This window comes from Hemitrygon akajei, chromosome 4, assembly GCF_048418815.1.
Source record: "Hemitrygon akajei chromosome 4, sHemAka1.3, whole genome shotgun sequence".
NCBI lineage: Eukaryota > Metazoa > Chordata > Chondrichthyes > Myliobatiformes > Dasyatidae > Hemitrygon > Hemitrygon akajei.
The window spans coordinates 33,119,136-33,133,432 of NC_133127.1; the positions used below are offsets into that span (position 1 = coordinate 33,119,136).

Below are 14,297 nucleotides of genomic sequence, written 5' to 3' on the forward strand. Positions count from 1 at the left end.
GATTCACTACTCTCTGGCTAAAGAAATTCTTCCTCATCTCCGTTCTAAAAGGACGCCCTCTATTCTGAGGCTGTGTCCTTTGGACTTATACATTTACACCATAGAAAACATCCTCTCCACATCCACATTATCAAGACTTTTCACCATTTGATATGTTTAAATGAGGTCACCCCTCATTCTTCTGAATTCCAGTGAATATGGCCTCAAAACCATCAAATGCTCTTCATATGACAAGCCAGTTAATCCTGGAATCATTATTGTGAACATCCTTTGAACCCTCTCCAGTCACAGCACATCCATTGAAAGATACGGGGCCCAAAACCACTCACAATACTCCAAGTGAGGCTTCACCAGTGTTTTATAAAGTCTCACCATTAGGTCCTTGCCCTTAAATGCTAGTCCTGTTGAAATGAATGCTAGTATCGAATTTGCCTTCCTCACCACTGACTCAGTCTGCAAGTTAACATTTTGGGAACCCTGCACAAGGACTCCCAAATCCCCTTGTGCCTCAGATTTTTGTATTTTCTCTTCATTTAGAAAATAATCAACCCTTTCATTTCTTCCACCAAAGTGCATGGCCATACAATTCCCAACACTGTATTCCATCTGCAACTTCTTTGCCCATGCTCTTAATCTGTCTGTCCTTTTGTAGCCTATTTCCTCAAAACTACCTGCCCCCCACCTATCTTCATATTGTCTGCAAACTTTACAACAAAAGGGTTAATTCCATCCTCTAAATTAATTGACAAATACCTTATAAAGTATTGGTCCCAACACAGACCCCCTATGGAACACCACTAGTCACTGGCAGCCAACCAGAAAAGGCTCCCTTTATTCCCACTCTTTGCTTCTTGCCAATCACTCATTGCTTTATCCATGCTAGAATCTTTCCTGTAATACCGTGGCCTCATAGCTTGTTAAGCAGCCTCGTGTGGCACCTTGTCAAAAGCCTTCTGAAAATCCAAATTACCATCAACCAATTTTCCTTTGTCTACCCTGCTTGTTATTTCTTCAAAAGATTCCAAAAGATTTGTCAGGCAGGATTTCCTCTTGTGGAAACTCAACATTGACTCCAAACCCCATTAAATCTCATGACCTGGTTAACCACAGGCAAGGAAAGCTACTGCTAAAGATCATTCATCCCCCTCTCAATTAACTCAATACTCTTCCAAATTGGATATTATTTGGAAGAACTACTAGAACACAGATTAGCAGCTGGGCGGGAATTAAAATGTCCATTCCCAAGAAGCCAGACAGTACAGCCACTGATGAAATTAGGCATGTCCTAAATATCCAGACTGTAGTTGTAGATAAATTAACATAACAGAAGAACCTACTCAACCTTGTCCTTGTCATTTCTTTTGCTGCGGATGTATCTGATAATGACATTATTGGTTATTCCTTATAAAAGCAATATATGGGCATCACAAATGAGGTCACACACTCTGCTAAATTTCATGACATATGCCGGGGATATTAAACCTGATTCCGATAAATGCAGTAAACTCAGGTCAGCTCAAAAGTGGGAATCTATAACCAGAAGTACAGATGAATTGCACCATAACTTGGAAGCCTGTGGCTGGCCATATTGCTCATCCTACTATCATCAAGCCAAAGTTAACCCCTTATTCAAGCAGTTTAATAAAAACATGCCAAAGAGCACCATCAAGGTAATTAAAATGAAATGCCAACCTGTAGCTAGAGTGCATGAACAACAGCACAAATTTAATGTTGTAGTTCTGTGTTTTATGTTTCCAAACAGTGGAAATCTTATATTGCTAAGCGCTAAACAATCTCATAATTGTTATCTGTTTCTGCCATATTCAACCAATTAAACAATAACAACGCTAAGTATGAGCCAAAAAGGCTAAAACCGTTTCCCAAACCATTTGCAACCTATTATGGCCTTCTGACCTTACAAAGTAAAGTCCACTCCTCAAGTCTCTCTACTCTCATCACTGTGTGGCTAAGACAACTCAAATGCTATCTATGAATTCAAAAATGACACCACAGATTGCACAAGGACGCGTACTGGAGTGAGCAAGTTTGGCTGGTTGGGTGATGTTGCAACAGTAATCTAGCACTCAATGTCACCAAGACTGAGGAATTGACTGTGGACTTCAGGAAGCAGAAAATAAAAGAACACACACGTTCTCTTTGAGAGGTTAGTAGTGGAAAGGATGAGCAGCTTCAAGTTTCTGGGTGCCAATATCTCCGTGGGTCCATCCTGGAACAAAAAGCATTAATACAACCATGAAGAAGGCATGCCAGAGGCTCTACTTTGGTAGTAATTTGAGAAGATTTAATATGTCACCAATATTTAGTATTCTATGTCACTGCAGCAAATTTCTCTAGACATACAGCAGACAGCATTCTGACTGTCATGGAGGCTCTAATGCACAGGATTGAAAAAGGTTGCAGAGGGCCATAGACTCAGCCAGCTCCATCACAGGCACAACCTTCCCTACCATTGAAGACATCTTCAAGAGGCATTACTATCATTGGGGAGGAGATGCAGGAGCCTGGAGACTCACATTCAATAACTCAGCAACAGCTTATTTTCCTCCACCTTCAGATTTCTCAATGGTCCATAAGCCTCACTATTCCTTCTTTTGTAAGCTATCATAATTTTATGTCTTTTCAGTGCACTGCTGCTCAGAACAACAAATTTCACATTATAGAACTCAGTAAAAATAAGTCTGATTGAGATTCTGAAAACAATCTTACAAAATTATTCAGTTCATCTGGTATCAAGAAATTGGATTCAACAAGGGCTTTAAACCCTGACCAACTACAAGTTTCATGATGATAATGTGTTTCAGAACTACCTGTATCTTTAGCCAAGCAATCCCACTTAAACAAGAAAACTTGCATTCACCAAATAAACTAGAAGGTAGTCCAGCTGCCCATAAACAATATTTTCAATTCAGCCCCATCGCCAAAGTCATATAAAATCTCATTCCACGTGCTATCCATAAACATCCCTTTAATGTCTGGTCAAAGTCTTGGCACTTTGTTCATACATCACTGTAAGAGTAACATAACTAGATGGATTGCAGTAGTTGAAAGCAGCAACTCACTATCACCTTTTCCAAGGCAATAAATGCAGACTTAGCCAGTAAGGCCAACATAACTATAAAGTCAAATCAAAAGTCAAGTTCATTCAAAACAATTTTAGAAAGTCTCTTATACTATGATTATGTACAGAACTTATACTATGAATAGTAGGACACCATAGGACAGCTATGGTATGGTAGTATAGTATAGACTGCAATGGAACTGAGGAACTCAGGAATACAAGTGCATAGTCCATTGAAAGCAACATCACAGGTAGACAGAGTGGTAAAAAGAGCATTTAGTAAGCTGCTCTTCATCAGACAGGGCAATGAGTACAGGTGATAGGATATTACACAATGTAGTTATAGAAACTGAGATGAAGGACTCAAGGACTCTTCATCTCATGTTCTTGATATCACTGGACAACAAAGCCTTTGCTTCGCGAATATTTGGGTGTATCTAACACATTTTGGGTTGTTGATTATAAAAGTCACCATGAAATTTCCCTTTCATGCACCATTTTTTAAGATTGCCTATATTTGTTATTTCAATTTATATTCAAGTCAATTAAAATGTTGCCCACAATGTGAGCTGATAAATTTTCTATTTTATTCAGGAATGCCTGGGTATGCTTACGCAGAGCAGATGCTGCATGGGAGGACAGCCTATAAATTTCCATGAAAGATTTTGATATTTAAGACAAGTGTTTCCCAGAATAACTGATGTCAAGATTAAGGAAGGCATTTTTGTTGGTCCATAAATCAAACAAGTCAATGACAGGCAAGAATTCTAATGGGACCAGAGAAAATCTCATGGAAGGCATTCAAGGATGTTGCTGAAATTTTTCTTGGCAACTACAGGAAACCAAACTACGTGCAGCTGGTTGACCAACATGCTTGAACCAACGTCACTGAAGATTCATTTTTGCATTTCCATTTATACTTCTTCCCGGCAAATCTCGGCACTGTCAGTAACGAGCACCATGGAAAGTTTCCCCAGGACAATGTGGTCATGGAGAAACAGTATCAGGGCAACTGGAATCCCTCAATGCTGGCTGATTATTGGTGGACACTTAAACAAGAAACCTCAGACACCGAGTACAAATGAAACTAATCAACAAAACATTTTAGCTTAATTGAACTATTGCAAAGCGTCAGGGTCATTTTGCAATTAAAAGCACTATATTCAATAAAAGTTAATTTCTCGCTTCTCCAAGTTCCTACATGATACAAGTAGTCTGAAGATATATTTTGTGTTCAGCTTCAAGTGGTCTATCATGAAGGAAAACATTCTCATTTTCAAAAAAAATGTTGTCCAGTATATTTATTGCTCACTTATTTATTTATTTCTTTTTGTATTTGCACAGTTTGTTGTCTTTTGCACACAGTTTGAACGCCCAAGTTGGTGTGGTCTTTCATTGATTCTATTATGGATATTGGTGTATCAGGGATTTATTGAGTACGTCCATAAGAAAATAAATCTCTGAGTGGTAATATGGTGGCATATATGTACTTTGATAATAAATTCACTTTGTACTTTGCGTAAGTTATTGATGAGGCCTCACTTGTTACACTGTGTCATTTTGATCACTCTATTATAGGAAGATGTGGCTGAACTAGAAAGAGTGCAGAAAAGATCTACCACAATATTAACAGAACTAGAAGGCTGTTACAACAGGCTGGCAAGGCTACATCTTTATTCCTTGGAACACAGGAGAATGCAGGACATTTTTATAGAAAGATTTAAAATCATGAGAGAAGGGTACAGAGGAGATTTACCAAGATACTGCCTGGTTTAGAGAGTATGGATTATGATCAGAGATTAAGGGAGCTAGGGCTTTAATCTTTGGAGAGAAGGAGGATGAGAGGAGACATGATAGAGGTGTACAAGATATTAAGAGGAATAGACAGAGTGGACAGCCAGCACCTCTTCCCCAGGGCACCACTGCTCAGTACAAGATGACATGGCTTTAAGGTAAGGGGAGGGAAGTTCAAGGGGGATATTAAAGGAAGGTTTTTCACTCAGAGAGTGATTGGTGCGTGGAATGCACTGCCTGAGTCAGTGGTGGAGGCAGACACACTAATTAAGTTTAAGAGACTACCAGACAGGTATATGGAGGAATTTAAGGTGGGGGTTATATGTGAGGCAAGGTTTGAGGGTCGGCACAACATTGTGGGTCGAATTGTGGGTAATGTGCTATGTTGATAAAGTGGATGGTTGTAGTCTTTTCCCCAATGGTAGGGAGACCAAAACTAGGGGGCATAAATTTAAGGTGAGAAGAGAAAGATTTAAGAGGGAATTTTTTTTCACACAAGGGGAGGTGAATATATGAAACAAGCTACAAGAAGTAGTAATTAATTCAGGTACAATAGTATCATTTAAGAATCAATTGGCCAGGTACATTGAGGGGCAGGCGTTACAGTAATATGAGCCAAACACAAGAAATCGGGTGGGCACCATGGTCAGTATAGATTCATTGGGCCAAAAATCCTATCTGCGCTGCACTGCTCTACAAATCTCTTTGACTCTAATATGCATTTAATAAATCATTGTTTCCTTTAATTCACCAACGTCAATCTCAATGCACGGACTCCAGTTCGGAGCAGACAATTGTTGAGGTGTAAGAAACGGTAATAGGTTTAGATAAGGTAAACAATGAAAAGCGATTTTCATTATCAGATTGAACAGAGAAAGATTTTTATTTTTACTTCCTAAAAGACAGAAGGAAGCTGTGATAAAAAGCTTTAATTTTATGCAGAAAGCAGTTCAGATGTGCAAATCGTTGTATGTCAGGGTGATGGAAACAGAATCAAATAGGGTACTAAGCGGTGACAACGGTAGTAAACTGCCGTAACCAGTTTATGCTTCTCTCTGACCAAGGGCCTAAGGAATCTGAGATAGATGAAGGGGGCCGGAGCGCATCCCAACCATTCACATTTTTGCTCTACATACTCACGGAAAATTAAAGCACACATTGCTAATCCGTGGATGTAAAGAGAGAGCTCTGATCCAAGCCCCTTCACGCACCCCTCCAACCGGCAACCGCTGATAGAAAGCGAAGAAGTCTGGGGAGGGAGTAGGACCCTCTGCGCCACGCAGCAACGAGTAGTCCTATTGGGCGGTCTCGCCTTAGCAACCGGACTCGGTCGCAATCACCAAGAGAGGCTGTGATTGGAGGAGGCGGCAGTGTGGGGGGCGATCGTTTTGGCCTGATGTATGTATGTGACCCAAGGCATGTGTCAGCTATATGCTCTGGAAATAAAAGCGGTATATGCTGGAGGAATAGGCGGCGGTTGCGGAGTTAAGTTCCCACAGCCTATTAAATGCTCCTAATAGCGTGGGTCTCAAATAACCTCTGACAACCAAGTCCAGCCCATGGCTTTCATATGTGGCTTAACCACTAAGCCCGGCGGAACCAGGTTACTGACAGAAGAAGAGGCAAAGACGGGTTACTGGCGGTTTAAAACCAGTCGCCTCAGGTAGATAGGTGAAGCAAGGTGGTTTTTAAAGGTTTTTAAGCTGGAGGCTCACCCAGTGGAGCTGATAAGCAGGTGAGAAAAGGTAGGAAACCAAAGTGGGGAATAGATAAAAATGGAAAAGGGAGGGAAAATATTTTGTTTCAGAAGCAAAAATCGATGTACTTGCTATCAAGCTGGAGGTTATCCAGGAATATGAGGTGTTCCTCCTCCACTCTGAGAGTGGCCTCCTCGTCGTGGCAGAAGAGGAGGGCATAGACTGACATATCAGAATGGGAATAGGAATTACAATGGTTGGTCACCATGAAATTCTACTTTTGGTGATTGGAGCGGACGTTCTCAATAAAGTGGTCCCCCAGTTTACGACGAATCTCACTAATGTAGAAGGTGCCACAATGGGAGCACTGGTCACAGTAAATGATCCCAATAGATTCATTGCCTTGCCTAGAAAGACTGTTTAGGGCCCTGAATGGAGGTGGGGGAGTGAACGGGCAGGAGTAGCACTTTGGTACTTACAGGGAAAATTGTCCGGAGGAAGATTAGTGGGAATGGATAAGGGAATCACAAAAGGATAGATCCCTGCAAAAAGTGGAGAGTGGGTGGGGGAGATAAAGACATATTTGGTGGGAGGATCCCTTTGGAGATGGCAGAGTTTTGGAGGATGATGTGTTTGGTGTGGAGATGTATGGGGTACTAAGTTAGGACAAGAGGAAATCTCATGGGGCCCCAGTTTTGCATGCCTTTTTGTTAGCCAAGTCCAAGCCTTCCCTGGTAATGCTCCCCAATTCTTCATTTGCTATATCAATGGCTGCATTGATGATGCTTCATGCACTCATGCTGAGCTCATCAATTTCATTAACTTTGCCCCCAATTTCCACCCTTCCCTTAAATTCACTTGGTCCATTTCTGACACCTCCCTCTGCTTTCTCAAACTCTGGAGACAAATTGTTTAGCGATATCTTGTATGAACCTACTGATTCCCACAGCTATCTTGACTGTACCTCTTCCCACCCTGTCTTCCGTAAAAATGCTATTCCCTGTTCTCAGTTTCTTTGTTAACTGCTACATCTGTTTTCAGGATGAGGCTTTCCTTTCCAGTTTTGGAGCATTAAGCAGCAGCCAATCGGAGAGATCAGAAGCCCAGGAAAACATTAGTTAGTGGAGAGGTCGTAGGTAAGATCTCAGACGAAGTCAGGAATCAAAAGGTTGAGCAGTGTCCTGAACTGCATATATTTCAATGCAAGAAGTTTTGTGGGAAAGATGGGTGAGCTCAGGGCTGGGATCAACACCTGGAATTATAATATTGAATCCACTAGTGAAAGGTGGTTACTGGTGGGTCAGGTTTTGCAGCTCAGTATTCTGGGGTTCTGTTGCTTTACACTCAACAGAGTGAGAAGGATTAAGGGAGGAGGAATGGCACTACTAGTCAGGGAAAATGTCACAGCAGTGCTCAGAACAGACTGGAGAACTCATCTAATGAGGTGTTATGGGTGAAACTGAGAAATAAGGAAGGGTAGAGCATGTTTTTGGGGTTATATTACAGAGCACCCAACAGTCAGAGGATTTAGAGGAACAAATTTGTAGAGAGCTCACAGACTGTTACAAGAAACTTAAGGTTGTTATAGTAGGTAATTTTAACTTTCCATATATTCAAGTCAAGTCACTTTTATTGTCATTTCGACCATAACTGCTGGTGCAGTACATAGTAAAAATGAGAGGATGTTTTTCAGGACCATGGTGTTACATGACACAGTACAAAAACTAGACTGAACTACGTAAAAAAATCAACACAGAGAAAGCTACACTGGACTACAGACCTACACAGGACTACATAAAGTGCACAAAAACAGTGCAGGCATTACAATAAATCATAAACAGGACAATAGGGCAAGGTGTCAGTCCAGTCTTCGGGTATTGAGTCTGATTGCTTGGGGGAAGAAACTGTTACATAGTCTGGCCGTGAGAGCCCGAATGCTTCGGAGCCTTTTCCCAGACGGCAGGAGGGAGAAGAGATTGTATGAGGGGTGCATGGGGTCCTTCATAATGCTGTTTCCTTTGCGGATGCAGCGTGTAGTGTAAATGTCCGTGATGGCGGGAAGAGAGACCTCAATGATCTTCTCAGCTGACCTCACTATCTGCTGCAGGGTCTCGCGATCCGAGATGGTGCAATTTCCGAACCAGGCACTGATGCAGCTGCTCAGGATGCTCTCAATACAACCCCTGTAGAAATGTGATGAGGATGGGGGGGGGGGGGGGGGGGTGGGTGGGAGATGGACTTTCCACAGCCTTCGCAGAAAGTAGAGACGCTGCTGGGCTTTCTTTGCTATGTAGCTGGTGTTGAGGGACCAGGTGAGATTCTCCGTCAGATGAACACTAAGAAATTTGGTGCTCTTTACGATCTCTACCGAGGAGTCGTCAATGTTCAGTGGGGAGTGGTCGCTCTGTGCCTGGAGTTGACTGGAACTCCCATCCTGTTAAAGGACTAGATGGGACAGAGTTTGTCAAATGTGTTTAGGACAGTTTCCATAATCAATATGTAGAAGTCCCAACAAGAGAGAGTGTAGTACTTGATCTGCCATTAGGGAATGAGGCATGGTAGGTGACAGAAGCACTCAACAGGACAGAGAGCATTAAAGGAGGAGTTGAAGATTTGTACAAAGACCCCTAACCACTACAGTAGACTTTTGTTCTAATTGTTGTTTCTTGTACAATTTATGTTAATTACATTTTTTTCTTGTAAATGTTATGTACATGAGCTATGTGCCTGTGATGCTGTGGCAAGTTTTTCATTACAACTTTGCACACGTATACTTGTGTATATGGGAATAAACCTGACTTTGACTGGAAAAGTGAACAAACAAATCTGTTCTATCATAGGGGTAAAAAACATAGAATGCTGGAAGAGTAGTTGCTTGAAAATGTTAAATGCAATATTAAGTCGCCAGGGCTGCAATGTGCCCAAACTGTTCTCGGATTGAACATTGTTGAAGCAATGCAATAGTCCAAAGACAGGTTAGACTGGGAATGTGACAGTCGACTACAAATTTATTCGCCCCGCGACTTCAACAGAGGTGATCTGTACAACAGCTATATGAACTAAACTTCATTTGGGAGAAGGGGAGTGATGAATGAATTGACTTGGGAGTCAGATGAACAGAAAGTTAAAATTCAAAGTAAAATTTATCAGAGTGTATACCTGTCACTACATACAACTGTGAGATTATTTTTCTGCGGGCATACTTAGTAATACTATAGAATAGTAACTAAACTGTAAACATCAGGAACTGTTAACCATAAACAAAATGTGCAAATGCAGATATAAATAACAATAAATAACGAGCGTGAAATTACAATATAACAGAGTCCTTAGTGTAGCTTTTCCCTTTTGTTCATGAGCCTGATAGTTGAGCGGTAGTAACTGTTACTGAACCTAGTGGTGCGAGCCCTGAGGCACCTGTACCTTCTACCTGATGGCAGCAATGAGAAGAGCATGGCCTCAGTGGTGAGGGTCTTTGATGGTGGATGCTGCATTTCTACGGCAACATTTCATGTAGATGTGCTCAATGATTGAGAGGGTTTTACCTGTGCTGTACTGAGCTAAATTCACATTTGTAGGATTTTCTGCTCAAAGCAAGTGGTGTTCCCATAACGGGCACAGAAGAAAATAGTCATCATACAGGCCCTATAGCCCAATTTCATGTCTCCTGTCTATCAACAAGATATCCTTATCAGATGCCAACTCCATCCCCATCAATTGCACCTAGTTTCAATCACTAATCAAAGTTCAAAGTAAATCTATTATCAAAGTACATATGTCACCCATATATGACCCTGGGATTCCTTTCCTTGCTGACAATCACAAATAGGAAAAAAACAATAGAATCAATGAAAGACCAGGACCAACAGGGCGGCCAACAACCAATGCGTTAAAAAAAACTTCAAATACAGAAAGGAAAAAAATAATAAATATCGGGAATGAGATGAAATGTCCTTGAAAGTAAGTCCTGTTCAGTGATGGGATGAGTGAAGTCATCCCCTCTGGCTCAAGAACCTGATAGTTGAGGGCTAATAACATGAACATGATAGTGCAGGCCCTGAGGTACCTACAACATTTTCCTGATGGCAGCATCAAGAGATCATGGTCTGTACGGTGGGAGTCCTTGATGATGGACCTCTCTGGGATAACTTAGTGTTCTATTCACCTATTAGCTTATATACCTTTAGAAAATGGGAAGAAATTGAATCTCCCAGAGGAAATCTACATGGTCAAGGTTAGAACATGCAGAATACACAAATATATAGCACTAGAGATCAGATTGACTCAGATTCTATATGATACTGAAGTAGCAGTTCTACTATGTGAATTTTTGCACCTAAGAGAGGTGGAGTCAAAGTAGAAAGGAGTCAAGAAAATGCAGCTGTTGAGATCTGGAGCTAAAAACAAGCTGCTGGAGGAATTGAGCATTACAGGTTGAGACTCCAAATAAAGTAATCTCATGAGTTCCCTCGGCTCATGTTTGCTCCAGTATAGCAACTGAAATTGGTTCAGGTTAAAGTGTTTAACTAAGGGGGAAGTTTACCTTAGTCAAGATCAATATGTGACCACTGCTGAAGGTGGCAGATGCTACAAACTTAAAATGATGAATAGCAAGATTTCAGAAGAAAAAGGAATAAGTGACAACATAAACTAAAAGATTACATTTTTAAGATGCAGTATCACCTGAGAACTTGTCCATAAAACTAATAGTTAAAGGTAAAAACAGAAAATGCAGGAGAAACCTCAGCAAGGCAATCAGCATCAGTGAAAAGAGAAACAATTAACATTTTGGCTATGGAATACTTTAACAAAACTGAAAGCTAGTGTAGAGAGCAGTGAGAGTTGGGAAAAGCAAAGCACAAAGCAGTTTTCCTCTTCCTTGCTCATACGTTTCTCCCTCATTTTTTCTCAATGGAATCTCCCACTTCCTTGGATACTGCAGGTCTACAATCAAATGACCAGAAACAGCTAAATATTAGAAAGCCATTATTCCTAAACCCACATTGTGAAGCTGAACCTATGTTATTGAACTTGCAATCCTTTACCCTTCTGCACAAGACAATGAAAACCAGTTATTGTTAGTACAGCTTTGTTCAACTTCATCCATGTTTCTATTTTAATGTCCTACTTGCCAGCCTCCTGCATTGCACCATTTGTAAATTCAAGTTCAAACAAAACTTCATTGTCTTATTCTAATTCATATGGGATGCCAGTAATATGTTACAGCAGGTTTACCTACAGGGACAGCTTTATAAGTTTCATCTGTTACGTACCCCATAACTGGGTCACTTACCAGCAAAGATAGGGAGGTCCGTTGAAGTCTGATGGTACTATTTTTAACAGTATTTATTGATAAAAATACACAAAAATAATATCAATGCAAACATACAGATAATATACGTCATCAATACTAAATCTAAAAGCGCGGGTATAATAATAATCAATAAGAAATAGCTCTATTCTTGCCTAGGGGATAATGTATTGTCCGATGGAAATATAAAAGTCACTCAAGTTCATGCAGGCTGCAGCCTTTGGTTGGAGAAAGACAGATTTTTAGAACTTGCCAGCTTTTCCTTTTTATGATGTCGATCCTTCTAAATTTCGTTGGTGGTGATCTCTTCTTTAGCTAAGCCGTCTTCCATGGTAAGGCCCCAATCCCGGCAACGGGAAAGGACACACGTGGGCCCTCCACCGGCTGTCGCTATTAAACGCTGTCACGGGATTTCTAGCATTTCTCCTGGTGCGTCTAAAGGGGTTGTTCCCCAGACCCTCTTTTATCCTTACTCACTGGGTCTCAGATGTCAATCAGGTTGGGATGATGCAATCCTTCACCCAGCCCACTTTGGTCATTCCCCGAGGGCTTCAATGAATAGCACAGTACTCAATACACAACTCCGTCTCCAAGAGACAATGGCCGTTATCCGTGGCTTTGTATCACGGAGGCCAGGACACATTCCAAACCCATGAGGATTCTCTCTCATTTCCGGGGTCCCCAGACCTGAATTAATAGCGATCTTGCGATTCTCAAAAAGGAGGGGGTTACTTTGTACCCTTCGGCCCCTCAGAGTTGGGGCACAGGCGTAACACATCCAACTTCCCAAATAAAAGCCTTGCTAACCTTCTTAAATCCCTAAACTTTCAGATCACTGCCTCTTACAGATCATCTATTTACTGTGTAAGTGAAGAGGCAAAAACAGGCCTACTCTATGCAATTCTTCAAACAACAACCATTTCAGCCATCAATCCAGGGAAGATTCTCTGCATTTCCTTTCAGACAAATACACTTTTTCCTTAAAACTACAGTACAGGATATGGCTTCACCTATTTAGAAATAACAAGACCATCTCCTTTACATTAATGCCAATTTTTCTATTTTCCCCAATTACTTCTATTGTTACATGTTATTTCTTTGAAGACACAAGTATCAATTATCTAATTAAAATAGAAAAATAAATATTAATCACAATGTCCTTTACATAACCATGTTTATAGCTTATTCACGTTATTGCTGCAAGTTCTCCATTGTTACTTCAACAATATTTTCTTAAAACTCCATATCACATTTAGTGTTTCCATAAAACACCTTGGATATCTCACGTTACAGATACCGCTAAACATGTCACCTTCACATAAAGCCTTGATCTGCTTCAAAATACCTTAAATTTTCTCCTGTTTCTTGCAAGTTTTCCTTAACTGTCAGAAGATATATCTTTTATTAATATACTGTAGCCAACTGTCTGAAGACAAAAGCAGTTTTGCTGAATAAAACATTCATAGCTATCAAATCAGTTTCCATAATCCATTCCTCAACCTCCTTCCCCATCTGAAAAAGCTCCAACCCAATTTTTCTGCTGGATTGACATAGGGATGATAAATTCACATCTACAGAGGAAATATTACAACTTTGCTAAATAAAAAAATGCAGGAATTGCACTGTTTATTAACAGCTACTGGGAGTGTGCACGTATTTTAAAGATTCTGCTCATCAAATGTCTAAGATAAAAGCAGATACAATATACTCTTGGTAATCTACCTAGCAACTGCAGTACCATTATAACTATTTCATTGCATGCTTCGGTATGAAATTTCTTAGCTTCACTTGGGAACTGTAGCTTGTCCTATAGCTGTGTGACCTAGCACTTCATTGATTTTTTATTTAAGAGGAAACATATTGTAGTCCATAAATGTTGAGCTGTTTAATAATTCAATCAAAAAGTCACACATTTGGAGTTCAATCCCTCCCATCAGCTTCTTAACACCAGAAATAAAAGATTTAAAAATAAGGTAGCTGTCAAAAAGTCAAACAAGAATCTGCAGATGCTAGAAATCCGAGCCACACACACAAAATGCTGGAAGAACTCAGCAGGGCAGGTAGCATTTAGGAAAAGAATACAGATGATGTTTCAGGCCAAAACCCTTCTGCAGGACTGGAGAAGAAAGCTGAGGAGTAGATTTATCTGTTATTTGTGAAGTGGGGTGCCGTGCGCAATCATAATCGATTGAAAACAGATGTGGAAGCACGGAGAAACATTGGGAAATTCCAGGAAGACCTTCTTCGTTGCTGCTGCGAGGTCCGGGACTCTGCTGGGAAGAACAGGCCCCCAGTCCTCGGGGTCGCGTTGCCGATGCTCGGCAGAGGATGGTGCTCAGAGAAGCTGTGCCAGAGGGGATGGTCGTCGGTTCAGAGGTTCGACGGACTCAGGTCGCTTTCGATGTGTGCTGCATCT

General features: G+C 40.9%; 1 protein-coding gene across 6 annotated transcripts in view; it reads right to left on the reverse strand.

Moving 5' to 3' along the window:
* The window catches only part of ccdc142 (coiled-coil domain containing 142), a 114,593-nt gene extending 108,446 nt beyond the window's left edge, over positions 1-6,147 (reverse strand). For all 6 annotated transcript variants that reach the window (XM_073042254.1, XM_073042260.1, XM_073042255.1 and 3 more), the window contains exon 1: positions 6,014-6,147. The gene's annotated coding sequence lies outside the window, so the exon portion shown is untranslated. The remainder of the gene's footprint in view (positions 1-6,013) is intronic.
* Between the last annotated feature and the right edge of the window lie 8,150 nt (positions 6,148-14,297).